Below are 22,971 nucleotides of genomic sequence, written 5' to 3'. Positions count from 1 at the left end.
AAGCAAAGTAACTCAATAATAAAATTCAAACTAGACTATTACACAGTTTTACTTCCATTTTGCATTTTACAGGAATAGTCACTCTTTTCAAGATTCCTCTTTTAATCTGTCTCTTTCTCTCTCTCTCTCTCTCTCTCTCTCACACCCCTACAACCTTAATCCACACTTAATCTTTTAGACATTAATCACTCTGAGCTAATTAGCTAGCTTCCTGAATGATCACAAGTTCAACATTTTCATTGGTCATGTATATTATTTAAAACCGAAAATTATAATAATGTGCTGCCTCTCTATAACAGTATATGGAGTAAAGGTTATTAAAATAGCTCTAGAGTGGGTCAGGCAAAATAGAAAACCCATATTGGATGTGAACTCATTTCTGCTGACTCACTGTGAGAAACAACATAGTCGGAAGGTAGAGGAATTTAACTTGAGCAACCTTGAAGCCCCACTGAGGTAACAAAGGGGGCACAGGTGGTGCACCCTCTGCCTCTATTCAACGAAGATCATGATTTTGGAAATGAACACTGAAGAGCAACTACACAGAAGCTGCACAAGAATAGGATTCGTTCATTCATAAGCCCTACTGTGCCAGGCTAGTGGAGAGCATTTAGATGAGGGAGAAAGAGAATAATGACATCATTACAGATCCTCACGTAGAAGAAAGGGGTGACACTTCCCTGGGAGAGGTTACAAACCCAGCACAAAGGCATGAGATTGTACTCTCAATTAATCAGGGTACCTGCTAAAAGTCACATCCTTCTTTAGAAAAAAGTTCTCTGCTTCAGAAATTCTTCTTCTTCTTCTTCTCCTCCTCCTCCTCCTCCTCCTCCTCCTCCTCCTCCTCCTCCTCCTTCTTCTCCTCTCTCTCCCCCTCTGGCATTCTTGCTTCTCTGATACCATCCTCAAGCACAAAATTTAAAAACTATTAATATTCTATTTGGGACTCATTTGTAATGTAGATATGATAGAAATTTATATAGGGGATGGCCTCTTCATTTAAAATAAATAATAACAGAGGAAGGAAATATTGGAAATGGTCCAACTGCAGATATAAAATGTATTGAGAGAGAAAAGGAGAGAAAAAAAATGATGATCTCAAGTTTTCAACACAAACATCACAAAAGTGACATAAAGCCTTAAAATAGCTCTGGAAAGGTTTAAGCCCAGGATGTGCCGAAATTGTGGGAAATAGGAAAAGAACTGAAATGTTTTCAGCTAATTCCAGAGAAGCAATAATCAAGGAATGTCTATTTCCCTGCTGGAGGTAGATAATGGAATGTTAATGGATAATAAAGTAAAGGCAGAAAGATCCATTAAACAATTTCATTTTCATCTTCTCCAACGAGTACAATCTTTATCAATATGTTGCCTCTTAAGCTTGCCTGAGCTGTCAAGATACCAACTGCAAATGCTAAACTTCTGGAGAGCCAATGAGGCAGGACTAAGTAACCCCTTCCCATGGGGAACAAATATCAGACATTTAATTTCACCCATAAATGTTTTAGAATATATGTCTACAAGAAAAGGATCCTTTTTAAAAAAAAATACCATTATCACTCTTCTTAAAATTAACAACTTTTTCATATTATCAAATACATAGTCAATGTTCAAGCATCTCTAATGGTTTCATTAATGTTTTAGAGTTGGTTTGTCTCAAACGAGAGCCAAAGAAGGGCCATATGTTGCATTTGTTTAACGTTTCATAAATCTCTTTAATTCACACACTGCCCCTTCCTCTTTTCCTCACAAAATTAAAAAAAAAAAAAAAAACCAACCACAGGACTGTTGATCCTATAGTTTTCCACATTCTAGATTTTGCTGACTGTATACCCATAGTGTCAATATATTATTCCATCTCCTATGGATAGTTAGATTTAGAGGTCTGATCGGACTCAGTTGGACATTTTGTCAAAAATAAGCCATATTGATGTGGTGCACCTCTACTAGGAAGTATGTAATATTTGGTTTTCCCTCTTTTTCTTGGTTTGATTTTTCCATTAAAATGTTTTTAGGAGCTATTGTTGGCCTTTGCCTAGATCTATTTTTTATTAGAAATTAGAAAATAATAATGGTCTCATTGTTTGATTTCTTCTTTATTAGCTGGAATACGTCAGTAAAGGTCCCCTCATGACCTATATGGCTACCCTGACGTTCTTCATACAGGAAAAACATGTTTGATACATTCCCTTCCTTACCAGAATGCGGAAGAATGAGTTGGTTCTGTAACATTCTTCAAAGGTAAACAATGAGGCTTTTTTCTTAAGTTTTTATTTAAATTCCAGTTAGTTAACATACAGTGTAATATTAGTTTCAGGTGTACAATAGAGTGATTCAACACTTCCGTACAAGACCCGGTGCTCACCACAAGTGTATTTTTAATCTCCATCACCTATTTAACCCATCCCCACTATCCACCCCACCCCCAGTAATCATCACTTTGTTTTCTATAGTTAAGAGTCTGATTCTTGGTTAGCCCCTCACTCTTTTCCTTCCCTTTGCTCGTTTGTTTTGTTTCTTAAATTCCATATATGAGTGAAATCATATGGTACTTGAGATTCTTTCTCTGACTTATTTTGCTTGGCATAATACTCTCTAGCTCCATCTACATCGTTGCAAATGGCAAGATTTCAATCTTTCTTATGGCTGAGTAATATTCCAGTGTGTGCGTGCGTGCATGTGTGTACCACATCTTCTTATCCATTTGAGTATCATTATGAAGTCATGAAGTTTAACATATTTGATGTTCTTTTAATCCAATACAGTCATTGATCCTTATATGAGGAAGCCTCTTTAATTTGGGTCCTATGCCATTTTTGTCATAACTCATAATATGTGGTAGCTTCCTCATTTTCTGGTACAACAAGGTTTTTCTGACTCCTCTTGTAAATTCTCCTCCCTGGACCTGGAAACACCTATTTCTGCAAAAACTGTGGTTTCTTTTTATGGAGAAAAAAAATTTAAAGACCACAGCTTGGGTAATATTAAGTATTGTCTCAGGACTTTTTTAGCAGACAGGGCTAGGAAACAATTCATTTTAAGAGAAAATATATCATCATGAATTCATGTTAATATTTCCAATCCAAATTTAGGTTGATTTTTTAGTTAATTTTTTGTTTGTACTGTCATATGTCTCTGCTCTTATGCTAAAAATATTGGTTCCTAACAGCATTAACATAATTACTTATTAATTAGTTTTGAACAATATCATCACTAACACTGATAACTGAAAAAAAACAATTTAATATTTCTTTGTAGGTCTTTTTCTCCTTAGGGCATATTCACTAGAGTTGTACAGTCAAAATTACTATGTTTTAAGGTTCCTTGAAGAATCTACTCTCTCTTGGTAGGTCATTAACCTACCAACTCAACTTGTTTCATTTTGCTCCCAATTTTTTAGAAACTCCTTTTAATTTCGGATTAATTTATTATATAGTTATGTAAAATATTGTCATGGTTCCAAAGTCAAATCTAAAAATTTAAAAAGATATATTCTGAGAACTCCTGCTTCTATTTCTACCCCTCCACTCTGTCTGTTCCTTCCACAATCCTTGTGGTTCTCAAAATAGTGCCCTCTAGGGACACTTGGCAATGCCTGGTTGTCGCAACTAGGTAGGTACATCTGTAGGTAGAGGCCAGAGACGCTGTTAACCATCCTACAATGCATGAGATAGTCCTACAACAAATAATTATTCAGTCCGAACTTTTAATATTGTTGCTGTTGAGAAACACTGTTCTATAAATAACACTTGTTCCTTTTAGTTTTGGGTTACTCTTTCATTTTTCTAATACAATCCAAAAAAAAATTACTTCCTTAGATAAACAGTACGCATAATACATAGTTTTCTCCTTGATTTTTTTTTTTTTATGTAATGATCTACACCGGAGCTTATTTCAAAGCAGTATATAGATATATTCTTCATTCTTTTTTTTACAGGGACATAGTACTTCATTATGTGGATGCATAATAGTTTATTCAACTACTTCTTATTCACAGATACTAGACTTCAATCTTTTTCTGTTGAAAACAGTTCTGCAATGAATAGTGTTGTCTGTATGTCCTCTTGTACTTTTGCAATGTCCACATATCTGGATGAACTTCTAGAAGTGGGGTTCTTAGGTCAAAGAGAAAATGCAAATATAACTTTGGTAGATATTGCCAATTCCCCTCCATACAGGTTGTACCTTGCTTCATTCCCATCAGCCAATGAAATATATTTTCAGATTCTTTATTCTTGTTTTTCTGAAGATTGAGAAATTGTATGTTGGTATAATTTTAGTTTGCATTTCTCTTTATAAATGATTTGAATATCTTTTCATTTCATCTAGGACCATGAACATTTATTATTGCTTTTATGAGTTAACTTCTGCCAATTTTTCTTAGTGTTACTGGTCTTGTTCTACTGTATTTTTAGAAGCTCTTTTTGCATTAAAGATAGTAACCCTTTGTCTCTAATATAATTCACACTTTTTCTAGTTTATTGTTTTTTATTTTAATATTCTTATAGCTTTTTTCCATGTGAAATTTCTTTTATTTTAGTAGAGTCAAATTTATCTGTCATTTCCCCATGTCTTCTAGATTTTTGAATTTTTAAAAAGAAAGTTTTTCCATTTACAAATTATAAAGGAATTCCCCCATTTTTTCCCAGTAGTTGCATGACCTCTCCAATACATTTGGAATTTATCCTGGTATATGGTTCAAGGAAGCATCAAATTTTATCATTTTCCATGTAGCTATTCAGTTATGCCAATATCATTTATTAAAGTATCCATGTTTTCAGCACTTCTTTGATATGCTATCTTTATCTTATAACAATTTTTTTAAGGAACTTTTTTTTTTTAAAGATTTTATTTATTTATTTGACAGAGATAGAGACAGCCAGCGAGAGAGGGAACACAAGTAGGGGGAGTGGGAGAGGAAGAAGCAGGCTCATAGCAGAAGAGCCTGATGTGGGGCTCGATCCCATAACGCCAGGATCACGCCCTGAGCCGAAGGCAGACGCTTAACCGCTGTGCCACCCAGGCGCCCCTATCTTATAACAATTTCTATATGTAGTTTGGGATTATTTCTGGGCTTTTTATTCTATTAGTCTATCGAATTACATTATTTTGTCTATTACATTAGTCTAATTCATGCACCAATAATGTCTGCTAAAACTAGCATCCCAATCATTTCTCTTCTTTTTTAGGGCTTCCCTAGCTATTCTTGTTTGGTGTTCTTTCAAGTAAAAATTGAATAAACTAGTATATTTCCAATTTTCATTTGGATAAGAATCCATTTATAAATTAACTTAGGAAGAGTTGTCAGCTTTATGTTATTCAGTCTTTCTCATTAATAACATGGTGTGTTTTTCCATTTGTTCCAATCCATTTTGTGCATTTTGGAGATGTCTCATAGTTTTCCTCAGTTAGGCTTGAATATTTCTTAAGTTCATGCCTAGATACTTTATCTCAGTTCATCTCATTTTCTAGTATAAACAGATCCTCCATTCCTATTGTATTCTAATAGATTATTACATATAAATATGAATGCAATTGCTTTTGTCTATTGATTCTTTAACATACTGCTTTCCTAAATATTGGATGTGTTTGAGTCAGTTTAGCATTCCCTTCAAATAGCTGGAAGAGGTCCAAAGAAATACTGCTTTATTATGTTTGGGAATTCCTGTTTTTAGCTTCAGTTGATGTGGCCAAGGGAAACAGATTGCCATGAATCATAAGAGTAAAACAAGTACCACTGAGAAAAAATGGAAACCCCATCAGAAAAAGAAATAGTAAAAGTACACTTAGGGCAGGCAATTTTCTGAAGTGATGGAAATGCTTTGTATCTTGATAGATTTTTGTGTATGCAAGTGACATGAATTTGTCAAGATTCACAAGATTGCACACCTAAAATTCCTGCATGTCACTATATAGAAATTTTATTTCAATAACCTGTAAATAAAAAGAGTACCTAGGGTTTTTTTATTTCTTACCTTCTTAGTCTAAATAAATATCCATTGATAAACATCAAACCAACAGCTATAGATGATTAAAATTTTCCACTCTTCCCCAACCCTACTCTTCAGAGGAAATTCACTGTTAATACTTTGATGTCAATACCCCAGACTGCCTATAACATAAAAATTCTCTCTGCCTTCCCCCTTCCCTCCCTTCCTCTCTCCCTCCATTTCCTCCTTCCCTTCTCTCTCAGACCGCCTGCCTCCTTGCCCTCCTTCTCCCTCTTCTTCTTCTTCCTGCCCTCTCTCTCCCTTTTCTTGTTAAAGCCAAGAAACCACACAATTCAAATTCAAGGAAGAGACTCCTAAAGGAACAAATTTCAGCAAACAAAACCTAATATCAAGTTCTTTCATTTCTCAAATATAGTGAACAAGACATATGCTTCATAGCAGTATTTCTTAAAATCCCCCCTTTTTAGAAAGATTTATTTATTTATTTATTTGAGAGGGGGAGGGGAAGAGAGAGTGGGGGGAGGAGAAGAGGGAGAGAATCTTCAAGCAGATTCCCCACTGAGCGTGAAGCAGGACACTGGGCTCAATCTCAGGATCCATGGGGTCATGACCTGAGACAAAACCAAGCGTCTGGGGGTGCCTGGGTGGCTCAGTCATTAAGCATCTGCCTTTGGCTTAGGGCGTGATCCCGGGGTCCTGGGATCGAGCCCCATGTCGGGCTCCCTGCTCCACTGGGAGCCTGCTTCTTCCTCTTCCGCTCCCCCTGCTTGTGTTCCCTCTCTTGCTGGCTGTCTCTCTCTCTCTCTCTCTATCAAATAAATAAATAAATCTTAAAAAAAAAAAAAACAAGAGTCCGCCACCAAACCAACTGAACCACACAGACACCCCAAAATTCCCCTTCTTCCATCAATTTCCAGTACAAATGAAGGGACTTCATCCTACTTCTGGGAACAATCCTCTGAAGTATCTCTTCCCTCATTCCCAGGTTAAACTCCTTTTCTGTTTTACTTCATTCCTTTTTCCACTTCTACATCACTATCACAGGAAGTACTGACAGCTTAGACTGCTGTTGGAGCATTAGGGGGAAGAAAAAATGTGAGAAAGCAGAAGCCACCAAAGGGTGGGAAGGAAGCTGAGAACAATATTCGTCATAATAAAATTATATGCATATATATACACAGACACAAATTATAACCCTATTTTACAAACATCCTGCAATATGATTTTCAATTTACTCAACTGTAAATTCAAAGTACTTAACTGTACCATAGACAGATAGATACTTAAATTATTTCAAGTCACTAGACAGGTCAAAAGACTGAGATGTGAATTGGATAAAATAGCTAGGTATGGTTATTGTTATTGAGAATAGTAACTAGGTTGCTGATTAATGAGTATCAACCTGGAGAGTGTTCTCTAGTGACTTGCTATAGAATTCTATCCTTGCCTCTGCCCTCTTCAACATTTTTATTGATAATTTAGATAATGACATAAAAATCATGCTTATGAAAATTGTTTGACACAAGTATAAGAGGAATTGCTAATGCAATGAGTGACATAATCAGGATTCGAACTGTTCTTCATAAGTTTAATTAAACTAAAAACCAACAAGAAAAAATGTAAAATATAAAGTTTGAAACACAGAACAAAACCTCAATAACTTAAGTGTAAGATGAAAAAGACTAACAGTAATTCCAATAAAATAAGCAAAAAACTACATGCTCAAAAGTACAACATTAAGTAATAATAACTCATGAAATCTCAAATAGCTAATAGACCTCTTCGTTTCCATTAATAGGAAGTTAACACCCAAATCAAAGGAGGTCACTGTACTCAGTACCCACTGTAACCTGACAATGGTCAGCAACATTAACTGATTTCATTCTGGGCACCATACCTTAAGAAGGACATTGACAACAGCATACTGAAAGGACAACAAAAACAATGAGGTATACAAAGTCTACTTTACATGGGGTGTGAGTTCATGTGAATTAAATAACTAAAAGTGATTTACCTACAGAGGCCATAATTAAACACCTGAAGGGTTGGCATGTGAAAGAGAGGACAAACACAATATGTATCATCCAAAAGGAAAGAGTAGGACCAATGTATTGAAATTAGTGAAAAGCTGTGCTTATTAGAAATAGCCATACACAAGTTTTAACTGTACCAGCCTGTGTATAAAGAGAGAACAAAGAAAAATGTATATTAATTTTAGGGATAGCACATTTATTTGTGTCTTTTTTGCTTTGTTATCTGAAAAGCAAAAGAAACATTTTCTATCTTAATATGTTATTGCCATTTTTTTGGAGTATTTTTGCAAACTCTGATTGTGTAGAAACCCCCTGTCCAACACAAAGTCTAACAAGTCTAACGTGAGTAAGATTAGTGACATGGAAGAACTGTATCATTTAAACTAGTGGTTTTGGGTCAGGAGTGGTGGTACCATACCACATTTGGAAGAATGTGAAGATGTTTTGGTTGTCACAATAATTAAGGATGCTATTGTTATATAGTGGGTGGGACCATGAATGATAAAATTCTGGAAAGCATGTGAGGCTGTCCTTACAAAAAAAAAAAAGAGAGAGATTACTCTGCCTAAACTCCCAAAAGTTGCCATGTTGAGAAACACATGTTTAGATCTTGATTGTGTTCATGACATACTTTGAATACTAGAATTTTGGGCTCCGTATTTAAAGGATTGCAATTGTATCCACATATTACAATGTTCTCTTGGACGACCTTCAGCAATATCTTAACTGTTCGAGTTGATGTGTATTGCCTTGATTTCCATCCCATTAACTCACTAGGCCAAGTGCTTATTTGTTCCAGTAAACATGAACTTTTCCATGCCAACTTAGAGATATATGCTACCTCTTAGATGTTCCTTGTGTCCCATTCCTCACATCCTATAATGCTCACAGCTGCAGGCTTAGTCTATCACACATCACTAAAAGAGTTTCTATTCTCGGTAATAGTCAAGACTCAATAAGCAAAATCTAGGACCACATTTTGTGGGGATTCACAGCAGGCACCCCACAGGAAGCCAGTTGAGAAACAACGACATACAATCAAATTTTAATTTTACAAATTTGCAAGTAACTTCCCCAAGCTCTTTCTTTTCATATGCTATGCCTTCCTTTCATATTTTTCACCAAAATGAATATAAAAGCTCATAAGAATGATAATTTATTAAGAGTCTTAAAAGTAACACTTTGTTATTTACATCCTTTTCCTGTCAATAGTGATACCTGCTAATCAAACTCTTTTTCAATAACAGATGGTTCAACGGCTGTTAACATTTGAGAAATCCTTTTGTTCTTATCCCAGAAAATTTTGTGTATTTTCATTAAATGCAAAGGGAAGAAATGAAAGAAAACACGAGAGAGAATGTGGACAAAACTATTCTCCAGAGAACTTTCTAGCTTAACCTATGAGCCATGAAATTAGTGATGTGCTAAATAAGCTGGAAATTTGACAATTTAAAGATCCTCAAAATATAGGGTGGGCTGCTTCCTTGGCCATGTATATAAAGAAATACATAAATTATGAACATAAACTGCAATTTATATAAACACACAAATAGAACGCCTAAGGCAGGGGTTGGTAAACAAGCCCACGGGCCAAATCCAGCCTGCCACCCACTTTTTACGGCCCAGGAATTAAGAATAGTTTTTACATTTTTGAATATTAAATGACTGAATAAAAACAAAAGAGGAACAATATTTTATGATATGTAAAAGTTCACTGAAATGTAAGTGTCATTGTCGATAATTATTTATTAGAACATCACCACCCCATTCACTTATTAACTGCATATACCTGCTTTCACACTGCCATGGCAGAGTTGAGTAATTGCACAGAGACCATATGTCCCACAAAGCCTAAAATATTTACTGTACGGCCAGGGCCTTTCAGAGAAAAAGCAAATGATGAAGAGTGTCCGAAAAAGTTTACTCCTGCAAGCGGATGCTCAGTACAACTCTCTAGAAGCCGTGGTGGCGGAACAGCAGCACTGGAGCAGCACTCCGCTTCTCATTCAACGGCCAGTAACCCAATCTTCCAAGTTTAGATAGCGCAACCATGAAGTGGAAATGAGAATATTTCACCCACCTTTTAAAAAATAAACTATGTAATGGAACTATAATATACATAATACACAAACTACAAAAGTCAGCTCGATGAACATTCACAAAGTGAACACACATTTGCAACCTCCACAAATATCAAGACATTGAATATCACAGGACCCTCAAAATCCCCCTCTAAGTCACTCCTCTTCCCAAAAAGAAACCACTATTGCTGATTTCTAACACCATGAATTTGTTTTGCCTATTTCTTATCTTTATTTAAAGTAGATCAGACCCTTCTGTGTCCAGCTTCTCCCGATCAGTGTTGCATCTGTGAGTTTTACCCACGTCGCTGTAGGGTAGCAGTACTCCCTTCATTTCATGTCTGTATTATATGTCACTGTATGAAAATACGACAGTTATTCATTCTGCTGTTGATAAGCCTTTGGTTGTTTCCGTGTTTTGGCCATTGCAAGTAATGCTGCTATGAACATTTGAGGGGGAGGGGAGAGAGAGTGGGAGAGAGAGATTCTTAAGCAGGCTCCGTGCTCAGCACAGAGCCCAACACAGGGCTCTGTCTCAAGACCCATGAGATTATGACCTGAGCTGAAATCAGGAGTGGGACACTTAACTGACAGAGCCACCCAGGCACCCCTGCTATCACCATTTTTATGTGTCTTTTGTGCACATATGAATGGATTTTTGTGTGGTATATACACAAGTTTCTATGATATATTTACTTATACCCCACACTGGTCCAAAAAGTATTAAAGACAACTTTAACAATTGCTATAGTCAGGTTGAAAGTATTATTAGTAGCTAGTGCTTAAACCCCACTTAAGGAAGAACTGTCTGTCAAGAATGAAAGGTAAATAAGACTCTGGAAGTATAAGTTGGACAGGAAAAAATGAAACCAAAAAACCACCCTGCATTTTTTTTTTTAACAGAGAAATGAGTGAGTAAGAAAAAGTATAAGAGGAAAGAATTTATGGAGATAAAGGGATAAGACAACATGGCAGAAGGCTGCTGTCTAAAGATACAACTGGTCTATGAGCAGTCACCAAAGAACTCTGAAGAGGAGAAATTTTAAACATTCAGGATTAAGTTGCATGAACTGTATTGTGTAAACCATCTCCATTTACTCCCACCTGAAAACTCTGCTGGTCATGCAAATGCCTTGTGAGTAAATTGGTCAAATTGTTTTTTCATGAACAGCAAAGAAAGGAGTTACTACACATCTAAAGTAATATAGCACAACAAATTTAAGAACATAGTTAGACTATAGCATAGCAAAATTAGGAAATAAGCAAATGTGTTGAATGTCTGAAACCATTACTGTATCTTATTGTTACGGACTACGGAGGCAATCAAAGGTAAATAAGACACAGTCCCACCGTGAAGTCTTACATAATTGGCAATCTATAAAAATTAAGCAAATTATTTTTTATAAGTTATATGGCTTTATTTTTTTTAAAGATTTTATTTATTTATTTGATAGAGAGAGAGAGCACACAAGCAGAGGGAGCGGCAGGCAGAGGGCGAGGGAGCAGGGAGCCCAAGGCAGGGCTCAATCCCAGGACCCAGGAACCTTGACCAGAACCGAAGGCTGACGCTTAACCACCTGAGCCGCTCAGGTACCCCTATACGGCTTTCTTTAAACATACAAAAAATCCTCTCCTTTCCTAAGCAAAACATTTATAACTGTGTTACCTAGAGCACAAAGAGTCCATCTTCCACATTCGTAGAAAACATATCTTTTTAAATATTAATTCAGGGCTTTCAAAATCTTACCACAAATATTAGGATAATCATTACAAAACTGCTAAAGATTAAGAGACTGCTTTTTTAACTTTTAATTTTGAAATAATTGTAAACTCACAGTAAGTTGTAAAAACAAAATGTAGAGGAAGGTACCTTGTAACCTTCATCTAGTTTCCCCCAATGATAACATCTTTCTTATTTATAGAACAATACCAAAGCCAGGGAAATCACATTGGTACAATCTACAGAACTTCTCCAGATTTCACTAGTTTTATATGGACTCATAGCTGTGTGCAGCTCTATGCTAGTTGATCACCTGTGCAGATTTCTGTGACCACCACCACCATCAAGATAGGGAACTGCTGCATCACCACAAGGCTCCCCCAGACCTCTTTATAACAACTCCCACTCTACTCCCACCTCCCATTTCTAACATCGGGCAACCACTAATCTATCTTTATTTCATTCACCTCCCCAAAGAAAGCCTGTCCAAGCACATTTCTGAATTCAGGAAGTGGAATTAAAACAAGGATATTTAGATGTCACAATAAAGAAGATTCTTAATTCGTCCATATGGCCTAACTTACACATTTTTAACTCTAATTTTTTAATCTAAACATACGGTTTTGAGGATCTTCAGTCTCCTCCCAAAGCAAGAACCTCAACATGTTTCAACTATCCTTTGAACCCTACTCCTCTCTCATATCCCTTATTATTTACTAGGGTTTTGTCTTTGCTAAAAAAATATACCCTAAAAACCAAGTTCTTTTTTAGTAGTTGGTTAAATTTATCAGAATGTTTGCCACTTCCTGAATTTGTCAGTTTCTTCCATTCCACTTCTCCCCACCACCCACCCCCAACCCTGCCCTGCCACAACACATGCTTTGGTAGTTTTCTCAATGAACATCTAAGTCCTCTTATTATTTCTATGTTTGCAAATGTCAATATAATTCTACCCTCACTCTTATAATAGGTTCACTAGACATAAAATTCTAGATGACAGTTATTTCACTCCAGCATTTTGAGGATAACTAGTGTATTACCTTCTGTTATATGCTTCCACTGGTGGGAAATTTGCTGTCTAATGTCAATCCTCTTAGGTAAGGTTGTTTTTTTTTTTTTCCCCTTTCTGGAAGCTTTTAAAATTTTTCTTTTTATTCTTGATGTTTCCCAATTTCACAAATCTGTGACTAGGTGTGAAGTTACTTTTAATTATTCCACTTGCTCTTTGCAATACACTTTCAATCCCGGGAATTTTGAAAATTCCTCAGATTTTGAAAAATTCCTCAGTCATTTGAATATTGAATACTGCTTCTTATTTCCTCTATTCACTTCTTCTGGAATTACTGTTAGATTTTAGTGCAAATGTTGGAGCCTCTCTAGCTATCCTTCATTTCTTTTAATTACTCAAAATCATTTTATCTATCCAGGCTGCATTCTGAACAAATTCCTGAGTATTATCTTGCAATTCACTAATTCTCTCTTTGATTTTGACCTGTCTAGGAGGAAGTCATCTTCCACCTACAGCTTTTGTTGGATGTGTTTCCACATTTTGGAATTTGGAGATTTGGGGTTTTTCTCTCCTTGAAAGTTCTTGATGACTCTCGCTTTCCTCTGCTCACCTCTCTTTTGCCCAATATTTTGACAGTCCAGAACCAAATCTCCTATCAGCAGCTCCAAGTTCCTCCCTCCCAGTAAAACTGAGCATACTGAAAATGAATTTTCATTTCTAGGGAAGGTAGGCTCAAGACTGATCCAAACACTATATCCAGAAACCTCCATAGACTCAAGCTTTACATAAGCCACAGCCCCAGGTCTGGTACCCCCAGTCACTGGTAGTAAGCCTCCAGTCTCCCCAGCTGAACAGGGAAGTCCTATTGTAACCCCTGGATTCAAACCAAACCTGGCTTGGTTGTTCTTTTGTTTTGCTTTGTTTTGTTTTTTGCCCTTACCCCTTTACCTCCTGGGAGCCAAACACCCAGCAGATCCTTGGCTTCAACTTTTCACCCCTTTATACTGCTGTACTATTTCTGATTTCCAGAAATTCTAACTTTAATTTGCTCCTCTTATATTGTATCCAGCATTAATAATAGCTTGGATGCAGTGAGGTCATGAAATACTCAAAAGAGAGAACTTATAATCCCTATTCTTTCTATTTTATATTTATTAAATAATATTTCTTATAGAATAAGGGAACTATTTTCATTACTATATAAGACAAAATCCAACTTCATTAACTTAATTGATACTTAAAGAAATGAAACGATGTACATAATGCTTCCAAAGCAAAAGCATTGTGCTTGAGAGACATTAAATCAAAAACATGTAAATGATCACTTAACTCTTGTCATCTAGTGGTTAAAAACAACTCCTAAAACACAACAGCGTAGCTAAAATAAAAATGATAACCAAACGTAACAAAGATTCAGAAAGAACACTTGATGGTCTGCAGCAGGAAAAAAGTAGGAGTGAAAGGAAATCTAATTAAAAGTACATTTGTATTTCAACATTTACCATTAAATACTCCAAATTTTAAATAGGTGAGTGAGTAGTGTGTCTGTCTGTATGCCTGTATGGAGAGGAAAAACAGGTCTACAGAGAATGGAAATGGTAGTTGGAATTTCAAATCTTTTGGTCTAAGGCATTACTAAATGTGAGTAAAACAAAAAATGCAAAATTAGAGCAAAATATTTTTATCTGTTTTATTAAAAGATGCATCCTAAATTCCTAGTTCCTGGTACAAAGAGATACTCAATTATTAATCGTTGATCAATCAGTAGTATGTGGTTGACACATTGTATCTTGATTTCATCAACATAATTAACAAGCCTCTTGTTACTTAGGAAATGATTAAAGAAATAAGACTGAATAACAAGTACAATTAAGTAAACTAATCATTAGTTCATGATCTTTCTCAATGTTCATTTATTAGTGAATTGAAGTGATATGAACTGAAATGAAAATAACAGTTGCAGACGATCTAATTCCAGGACAGACAGGAAGAATGCCAACTATAGCCATCCATCTGGAAAAGCTGAAATGATCCATCTAGAGGCACCTTCTCTAACAGGGGGTCATAAGCTACAGGAGTAGTCTTCTACTTTAACAGCTTGCTCCCAACATAATCCAGGGAAACCAGCCAAAATTCTATTTTCCCTTTCCCTTTGACTTCACCTGGAGACCTCCTCTGGGTTGTCTGGCAACCCAGATGGATTTCAGTGATGAGAACCCAGAGCTCAATGTCTCCAAAAGCAATGTGTTCATAGTAAGCTATACTCAGGTAGCAGGCAGAGGAGGGGAAATGTCATTCTTGTCTCTATCTTTCTCTAGCTCTCCCCATTAACCATGAAGTCATTCTAGCTAACTTTCTCCCCAGTATCAATCATGCTAGGTCAAATTACATAATCTGATCAAAAGAACAAAAGACTGGTAAGAATTAAAATTTGGACAAGCTAGAAATATTTTCATTTTATTTTACTATTTATTCAATTACTAAGCAAAGGAGATCAAGCACATTTAGAGATGCAGGCGAATTCTGCTTTCATGCTTCTCACAGAATCAAGACCAGATTTAGTGAAGGATCCATATCCATATACCCAAGGATGCCAGAACTACTAATTTTCTGGTTTCATTCTCTTTTAGACAGGAAACATCAGTCCACCACACTAGTTTTTGGAAGCAGGGTAGAGAGGACTTCATTGGAAAGTAACCTTTTCTCTTTGGGAGTGCTTGAGGAATCGCTTATGTATGGTTCGTTTGATATAAGTAATGATTCCCCCATGTTATTTCGTCACAACTGATTCCTACGTTGGCCACTGATCCCGTATTTCACTCTTCTCTGGGGCCCCTCATTCCAGGAGGGTCTTTGGAAGAAGCCCCACTCAAGGAGGACCAATTCAGCTTCCTTTCGGTTGGTGTACATCCAGCCCATAAGAAGTAACACAAGAACTAATGGCCAGGTTTAGGGCTGATAACTTCTTTTTGTAAGTTTTCTTTTTATAAGTTGTTTTATTTTCACTAAAATAGCATGCGCACATATTTTACAAATCAAGTAGTGCTAAAAAGCTTAAAACAAAAACAGCAGTTCCCTTATGCCTTCTACTCCTTATCTACTACCCACTCCCACTCCTCAGAGACAGCCACTTTCAAATCTCTTACCTTGTAATGTGGGCACTGAGCATGTTTCCAGTTAATAGATGCACATATTTCTACAGGATTAGGTTGTTATCACTGCCAAAGTTGGCAGTAAGATAAGGGGATTAGCTATTTTTTAGGGGTTCCCTGGGATTTGCTTCTACTTTCAGTTAACTCTCCAATGGTTTCTCATAAAATGACAGGTTATCTCACAAAGAGATCAAATTACAAACCTATTAAGAAAAAACTGAAAAACAATTAAGAGTCCACTCCAGCAAAAGCTCAATGTTTTATAGTGGCAAGTGCTACTATTAGGTTTTCAAATAAACCCATGCCATGATTATTCTGTGTATCAAGAAAATTCATGCTGTTCCCATGTATATATTTGTAAAGTATTTGGAAATAACTCCAAAAACTAAAGCAGTCATGCTTAAAATACTTAAGAGAAACATACATAACACTAAGGTTAAACCAGGGTGTTTTACTGGTGAGTGGATCTTACACTTCACCAAATTAAATAAATATTTTATTTTAAAAGGTCAGCGTATCCTCTTGTACTAAGATATATACATTAAAGATTGTAAAACAAAAGAAGCAAAAAACCAAATACATGGAAATCATAATCAAAGCAACCATTCTTACCCACCATGCAAATGTAAAAGTATATGCCCCGCATAGTAATTTGTTCTGCTAATTACATATGCAATGCCTTTTATGGATCCTGGAACGAAATGATGTGGTTCTCAATATTACTGGTATACAGATATCCCAGAGATTACATTTCAGAGACAGCTCTAGGCCTGAAAAAATTATGTTATTAGGGTCCATTCTAGTTACAGTATATCAATTAAACTTTTCAAGAAGACAGATACTTCATGTGTATTTTTAGCTACTTCTCTCAGTACGGAAATAACTTCTTGGAAACAGTCATTTTTCACAGTTATTAAAGTATTTATATTTCATTTCTTAAAATATCATCAAGATGTTGAGGGCACAATAACTATCACCAACTGATGTTTCAAAAGGATAAACATCAAGCTTTCAACCATTTAGCAAACTGGGATATAAGAAAATTGAGATACAGCCTTACTGTCAAAGAGCTTATAGTATAGTTGGGAAGCCATAAGGAAGCTCCGAGATATAAGTACTACACATGGTGTGAGAGGAACACAGAGGATCAACAACTAGAGGCTTCTTGGAAAATGACACTTGAACTAATTCTGGAAAAGAATTGCAGTTAGTCATAAAAGGAAGGCGAAGCTGGAATACATCAGTGGTATTAGTGATACACAAGAAGGCAAGGGTCCTGGGTGGTTGGATGTGGGCTGTGAGCAAGAGCAGCAGTGAAAAGTAACTTCCAATTTTTCTCTTAGATAACTGGGTTGTTGTTGAACCAACTGAAAATTGTAACTAAAGAGACAGAGCTGACCATAAAACATAGGAGGCTAGTTTGGGAAATTTTGAGATGCCCGTCGGATGTTCATGGGATATCCAATAAAGATTAGATGTTCACGTCTAAGATAAGGGGGAATTTTGGATTAGAGATATAGATTAAGAGTTAGTCTACATAGGGTGCCTGGGTGGCTCAGCCGTTAAGCATCTGCCTTCGGCTCAGGTCATGATCCCAGGGTCCTGGAATCGAGCCCCACATTGGGCTCCCTGCTCAGCACAAAGCCTGCTTCTCCCTCTCACACTCCCCTTGCTTGTGTTCCCTCTCTCGCTGTCTCTGTCAAATAAATAAATAAAATCTTAAAAAAAAAAAAAGAAGTCTACAAATGGTAGCTAAAACAATGACGGGGGCGGAGAATATAAAGAGCAGAGGACTGAATGAAACCACTAGGAATCTTAATACCTGAGAGTAAGTCAAAGATGAGGAGCTGACCTAGGAGATCAAAGAGCCCACCACTCTTTGATCTTTGGTCAGAGAGTAAAAGGAAACCAGGAAAGGGATGCATATTAGAATCTGAGGGAGCAGAGCCGGATGTGGGGCTTCATCCCAGGACCCTGGAATCATGACCTGAGCTGAAGGCAGACACTTAACTGACAGAGCCACCCAGGAGCCCCAGAGCTACACTTTCCAATACACTCTCCACTAGTCCCATGTGGCTACTGAAGACTTGAAATGTGGCTAGTGTACCTGAGGAACTAAATGTTTAATTTTAATTCTAATTTAAAAACTGATAGATTCAGTTATTTAAAAACTTTAAAGTACATTTGGGACAACTAGGATATGTGACTATTTTTTCAATGGTAAACTATATAACTTCTAAACAAGATCAATATTTCTAATCAAAATTGACCATCAGAATTGAGACATGCTGTAAGTATGAAACATGTTCTAAATTTTGAGGATTTTGTTTGATGGGGAGGGGAAGGTGGCAGCAGAGTAAGGACCCTTGGCTCACCTCATCCCATGAATACAACTAGGTAACTATCAAATCATCCTAAATACTCTAGAAATCGATCTGAAGACTGGCAGAACAAACTCCACACCTAAAGGTGGAGCGGAGGCCACATCGAAGAAGATAGGAAGTGCACAGATGTGACTTGGGAGAGAAAAAGATCCAGGCTGAAGCAGTGGGGATGGAGCCGCAGTGGCGGAGATGGGTGAGAGACAGACCAGCATGCAGGGGAGCAGAAGGGGAAAATGAATCCCCCGCAGCAATTGACTTGGAAGGCAAGAGGGCCCAAAGTTCATGAGTTCTTGCAACCAGCCAGGCTTAAAGCCAGGAATTTTAAAGGTCAGCGTGCTTGGGTCTGGGAGAACTTAGAGGACACTGGGGCTGCGCCTGGAGAGAAGGCAGGGCAAACAGCTCACAGACACACACATAGCTTGGAAACAGAGATCTAAAGAGCATCTGGGGCACATAGTGGGGAGGTTATTCACTTGGAGTGTGTCCCTGAGAGACAGCATTCGTGGAGAGACCCCTCCAGGAACAAGAAAATGGCTAGCGACATTTCCCTCCCCCATCCCTCGGCATAAGCACAGGGCCACCTGTGGGAACAAGCACAGTGCCAACACTCCCTACCTAACTTGCTCACACCAAGCCCAAACCCCCTATGCTCCAGGGGAAATGCCCTTCCCAGTCAAGCTTGCCTCAGTCCCAGTGCAGCAGGCCCTCCCCCAGAAGACTGGCCCAAACCCCTGCCAACATTGCATCTCCCCAACCCGGGAGTTTTGCAAAACCTCAGTTCACATGGTGGTAGCAGCCACAGGTCTCATTTCACAAGCAGACCAGAGCACCCCTAGGTAAAACACGCCACATTCAGGCCAGGGACCAACACTGACACACACAGAGAGGTTCTGCAGACAAATGGCCTGAAGGATAAAGCAGCCAGGACACAACAGCAGAGCACAGGCAGCAAGTGAGCAAAATATTTGAACAGATAAAAAATCCACATGAAAAAATGAGCAAAGGAGAAAGGACTTTTTATCCAAATGGACAATTTAAAAAATAATATGTAGATATTAAATAATAATGAAAAGATGCTCAATTTTATTTGCAGTCAGGGAATTGCAGATTAAATTAATAATAATAAATTAATAATAATAAAATATCTTCTTCCCTATAAAATTTTTAAAATAGAAATATTGGTAATATCAAGTAATGGTGAAGGATGGAGAAGCAGACACTCACATACTCTTGGTTGTAGTATGATTGGTACAAATTATTTAGAAAGTAATTTAGTAGTACTTGTTATAATTCAAAACAAGCATATCATTTGGGTCAACATTTTAACTGCCAGCAATCTATCTACACTATGAAAATAGAGGCAAGAATGTGTGGAAGTGTACACAGATGGGTTTTTGTATTATAAGCTATATTAAAACAGTGGCAACAATCTAAATGTCCAGATAAAGGAATGGCTGAATTAACTATAATTGAATACATACAATTGAATATTAGGCAGCCAGTTTAAAAAAAAAAAAAGGCAGATCTACATATTGATTTGTTAGCATAAAAAGCAAATTGCATATCAGTAAGTACAGAATGATTCCATTATGAAAATAAAAACTTGGCTACTTCCCAAACATGTTTTCTACATATACTAAAGAAAAGGTCAGAAACAACATTCGTCACCTTAAGGAAGATGAAATTTGAAGGGTGGTAAGGATTATTCACTCCACAACTTTAGATAATTTTTTTTAGAGTGACTCTTCTTTTTGTTACTTTATAGCCTTTTTTCTGAAATAGAGAATAATTCCTGAAGCAACGTCCTGGAGGAGACTGAAGAGGAGACTGAAGAGGACAGACTCAGGGTGTAAACGGAAGAATGCGCCTCAGACCCTCAGAGGTAACAAACGCCTCATTCTCCGGAAGTGTGTCATAATAGAACTGGTGGGATATGGGTCAATTGGAGCACAGTCTGTAAGGGTAGGAGAGGTGGGAGGTGAGACATCCTGCCTGGTGGCCTGGTTTCTCAGGAAGGATGAGGATGGGACTCAGGCATGAGGAGAGTGAGGGAGGTCTGGAACCATCACTGAGGGAAAGAGGAGGAATGCTCACCAAGGACAAGAGAGGAAAACTGCGCCCACAAAGTTTTCCTTATCTAGGCCTGGAAGTAGCAGATTTAAGCGCGAGGCTTGCTTTCTGGCCAGAAAGCAGGGAGTGGATTTTGGTGGACCACCATAGCCGTCTCTGCAGTGCTGTGACTACCTCGAATATCCCCTGCAAGCTGCATGGCTTTGCTCGCCCCTCACTCATTCTTATTCTATTTGACACACATCCAAACTCCATTTTAACAAGTGCCTCTTCTTATGAAGACATCACAGACTTACTGAAGCTGACAGGAATCCCAGAAATTCTCTCAGCCAATCTCCTCATTTTGTGGACGAGGAAATGGTAAATGACACAGATAAATGATTCTCCGGTATTACGGCATAACTCACAAATGGTGGAGTTGGACTGACCTAGTTAAGTGCTGTTTCCGTGATCCCATACAAATCCTCTGTAACCATGATTAAAAGGAAAAGGATACTATGTGATCATTACAAATAGTTATAGCAGGGACGCCTGGATGGCTCAGTCAGTTAAGCATCTGCCTTCGGTTCAGGTCATGATCCCAGGGTCCTGGGATTGAGTCCCACCTTGGGCTCCTTGCTCAGATGGGAGCCAGCTTCTCCCTCTGCCTGCTGCTCCCCCTGCTTGTGTACACGCTCACTCCCTCCCTCTCTATCTCTCTGACAAATAAATAAAAAATGTTTTTAAAAATTAAAAAATAAAGAAATAAAACAAAGTTACAGCAAAATTAAAGATAAGACTTGTGCTTTGAAAATTAAACATTGTATCTATTAAAGAAAAAGTATGATGGTAATGGTATGATATAAATATATATTGTAATTAATTTTATATAAAATGCATAAAATAGGGGCGCCTGGGTGGCACAGCGGTTAAGCGTCTGCCTTCGGCTCAGGGAGTGATCCCAGCGTTCTGGGATCGAGCCCCACATCAGGCTCCTCCGCTGGGAGCCTGCTTCTTCCTCTCCCACTCCCCCTGCTTGTGTTCCCTCTCTCGCTGGCTGTCTCTCTCTCTGTTGAATGAATAAATAAAATCTTTTAAAAAAATGCATAAAATAAGTGCAGACAGGAGAATAATTTGAATTGATGCATATTTCTAATATCAGGAGCTTCTCTGCATCCTAAAATGTGTGCTACGTTCAAGAACTGCAAAACACTCTTCAAGGTTATGCCGTGGTTTTGGAAGGTGTACAGTGCCCTCTGCAGCTTCAGTAGAAATAAACACAGTTTGGGGGGAAAAACAGTAATTTAAACATCAACATGGAAGTATGTGCAATTAACATGCCTCAAAAATTCACTTTACCTTCTAAAACTGAATGAAAATATTTATGTAAAGGTCACATTTTAAGCAAAATGCACCACAGCATGTACAGCAGGTATTTTTGTAAAAAGATACGCAATATAGGGAAAGAAATATATGTGCACAACCATAGATTAATTTGAGGATAACACTCTAGGAAATGGCAAAATTGCCTTTGGGATGACAATGGCACCCTGAGGATCAGATGTGTCAAGAAGGTTTATTTTTCACTGTGATTCTTCATGTACTACTTAAATGTTTTCATCACACGCATGTATTAATCTTCCAGGTAAGAAAAAAAAATTAATCAATAAATGTTTTAAGTACCTTTCAGAGAAAGGATATGCATCCAAATCTTAAGCCACTCTCTCCAGAAATTCTGTAACTGCAGACAAGCTGTTCAATCTGTTAAAAACAAACAAACAAAAAACAGGCCCAAAATAAACTCATTTATGCCAAGCCTCATATCACCAAACTGAGACTTAATTACTGTTGCAGCTCTCCCAGATATGGAATCTGAAACCAATCAATCAGGAATCACATTATCTGTACTAGTTAGGTAATCTTCCCGATAAACCCCTAACATTCCCTAAAGGAAAGTAACTTTTCAACAACTAATCTGCTTTTCTTGCCTAGTATGACTTCCTTATTCCAGTTCCCTTTTGCCTATAAAAGTGTCATTTTGTACAGCTCCTCAGGGCTCCTTTCTACCTGTTAGATTGGATGCTGCCCAATTTGAATCAATTTTTGCTCAAATAAACCCTTAAAATTTTTAACATGCCTCAGTTTATCTTTTTACAAATCTCTTTGCCTGCCCTGACCACTCAAATGAAACATAGCTTCCTTCACTGTGTTTTATCTTAGTAGATACAGCCTAGCATCTTCACAATTTAAAGTAGTCTATACTGGTTAACCAAAACCAATCCTGGATGAGCAGACTAGTTTACATATAGTTTATATCTACTAACTAATTTCTTAAAGTGGAGAGAAATAATTAATATTTATTAATTAACATTTATTAATTAATAATTAATATTTATTAATTAATGATTATGAAACAGTTTACAATGAAAGGTAGGTCTATTTTCCAACACACTCCTCCCCTCCAAAGATTAGTTGTCATCTGTGCAGCTTTCCAGAAATTATGTTAATAAGTACTTATGAAGTGACTGAATAAGCAGTTTTGTAATTGAATATTTACTAGACTCCAAGTCTCTTTCTAGGTGCAGGGAGTAA

The 22,971-nt window shown here is 37.2% G+C and overlaps 1 long non-coding RNA gene across 2 annotated transcripts in view; it reads right to left on the bottom strand.

Annotated features, from left to right (window-relative positions):
* LOC123793134 (uncharacterized) overlaps positions 1 to 22,971 on the bottom strand; it is a 231,607-nt gene that overhangs the window by 204,891 nt on the left and 3,745 nt on the right. For both annotated transcript variants that reach the window (XR_006779860.2, XR_006779859.2), the window contains one exon: positions 22,063 to 22,140. This is a non-coding gene — a long non-coding RNA (uncharacterized LOC123793134). The remainder of the gene's footprint in view (positions 1 to 22,062; positions 22,141 to 22,971) is intronic.

Source organism: Ursus americanus, chromosome 13, assembly GCF_024610735.1.
Source record: "Ursus americanus isolate L20-20 chromosome 13, mUrsAme1.1.p, whole genome shotgun sequence".
NCBI classification, from domain to species: Eukaryota; Metazoa; Chordata; class Mammalia; order Carnivora; family Ursidae; genus Ursus; species Ursus americanus.
Note: the sequence above shows the minus strand (reverse complement) of the source record. Positions and strands in the feature narration are given on the sequence as shown.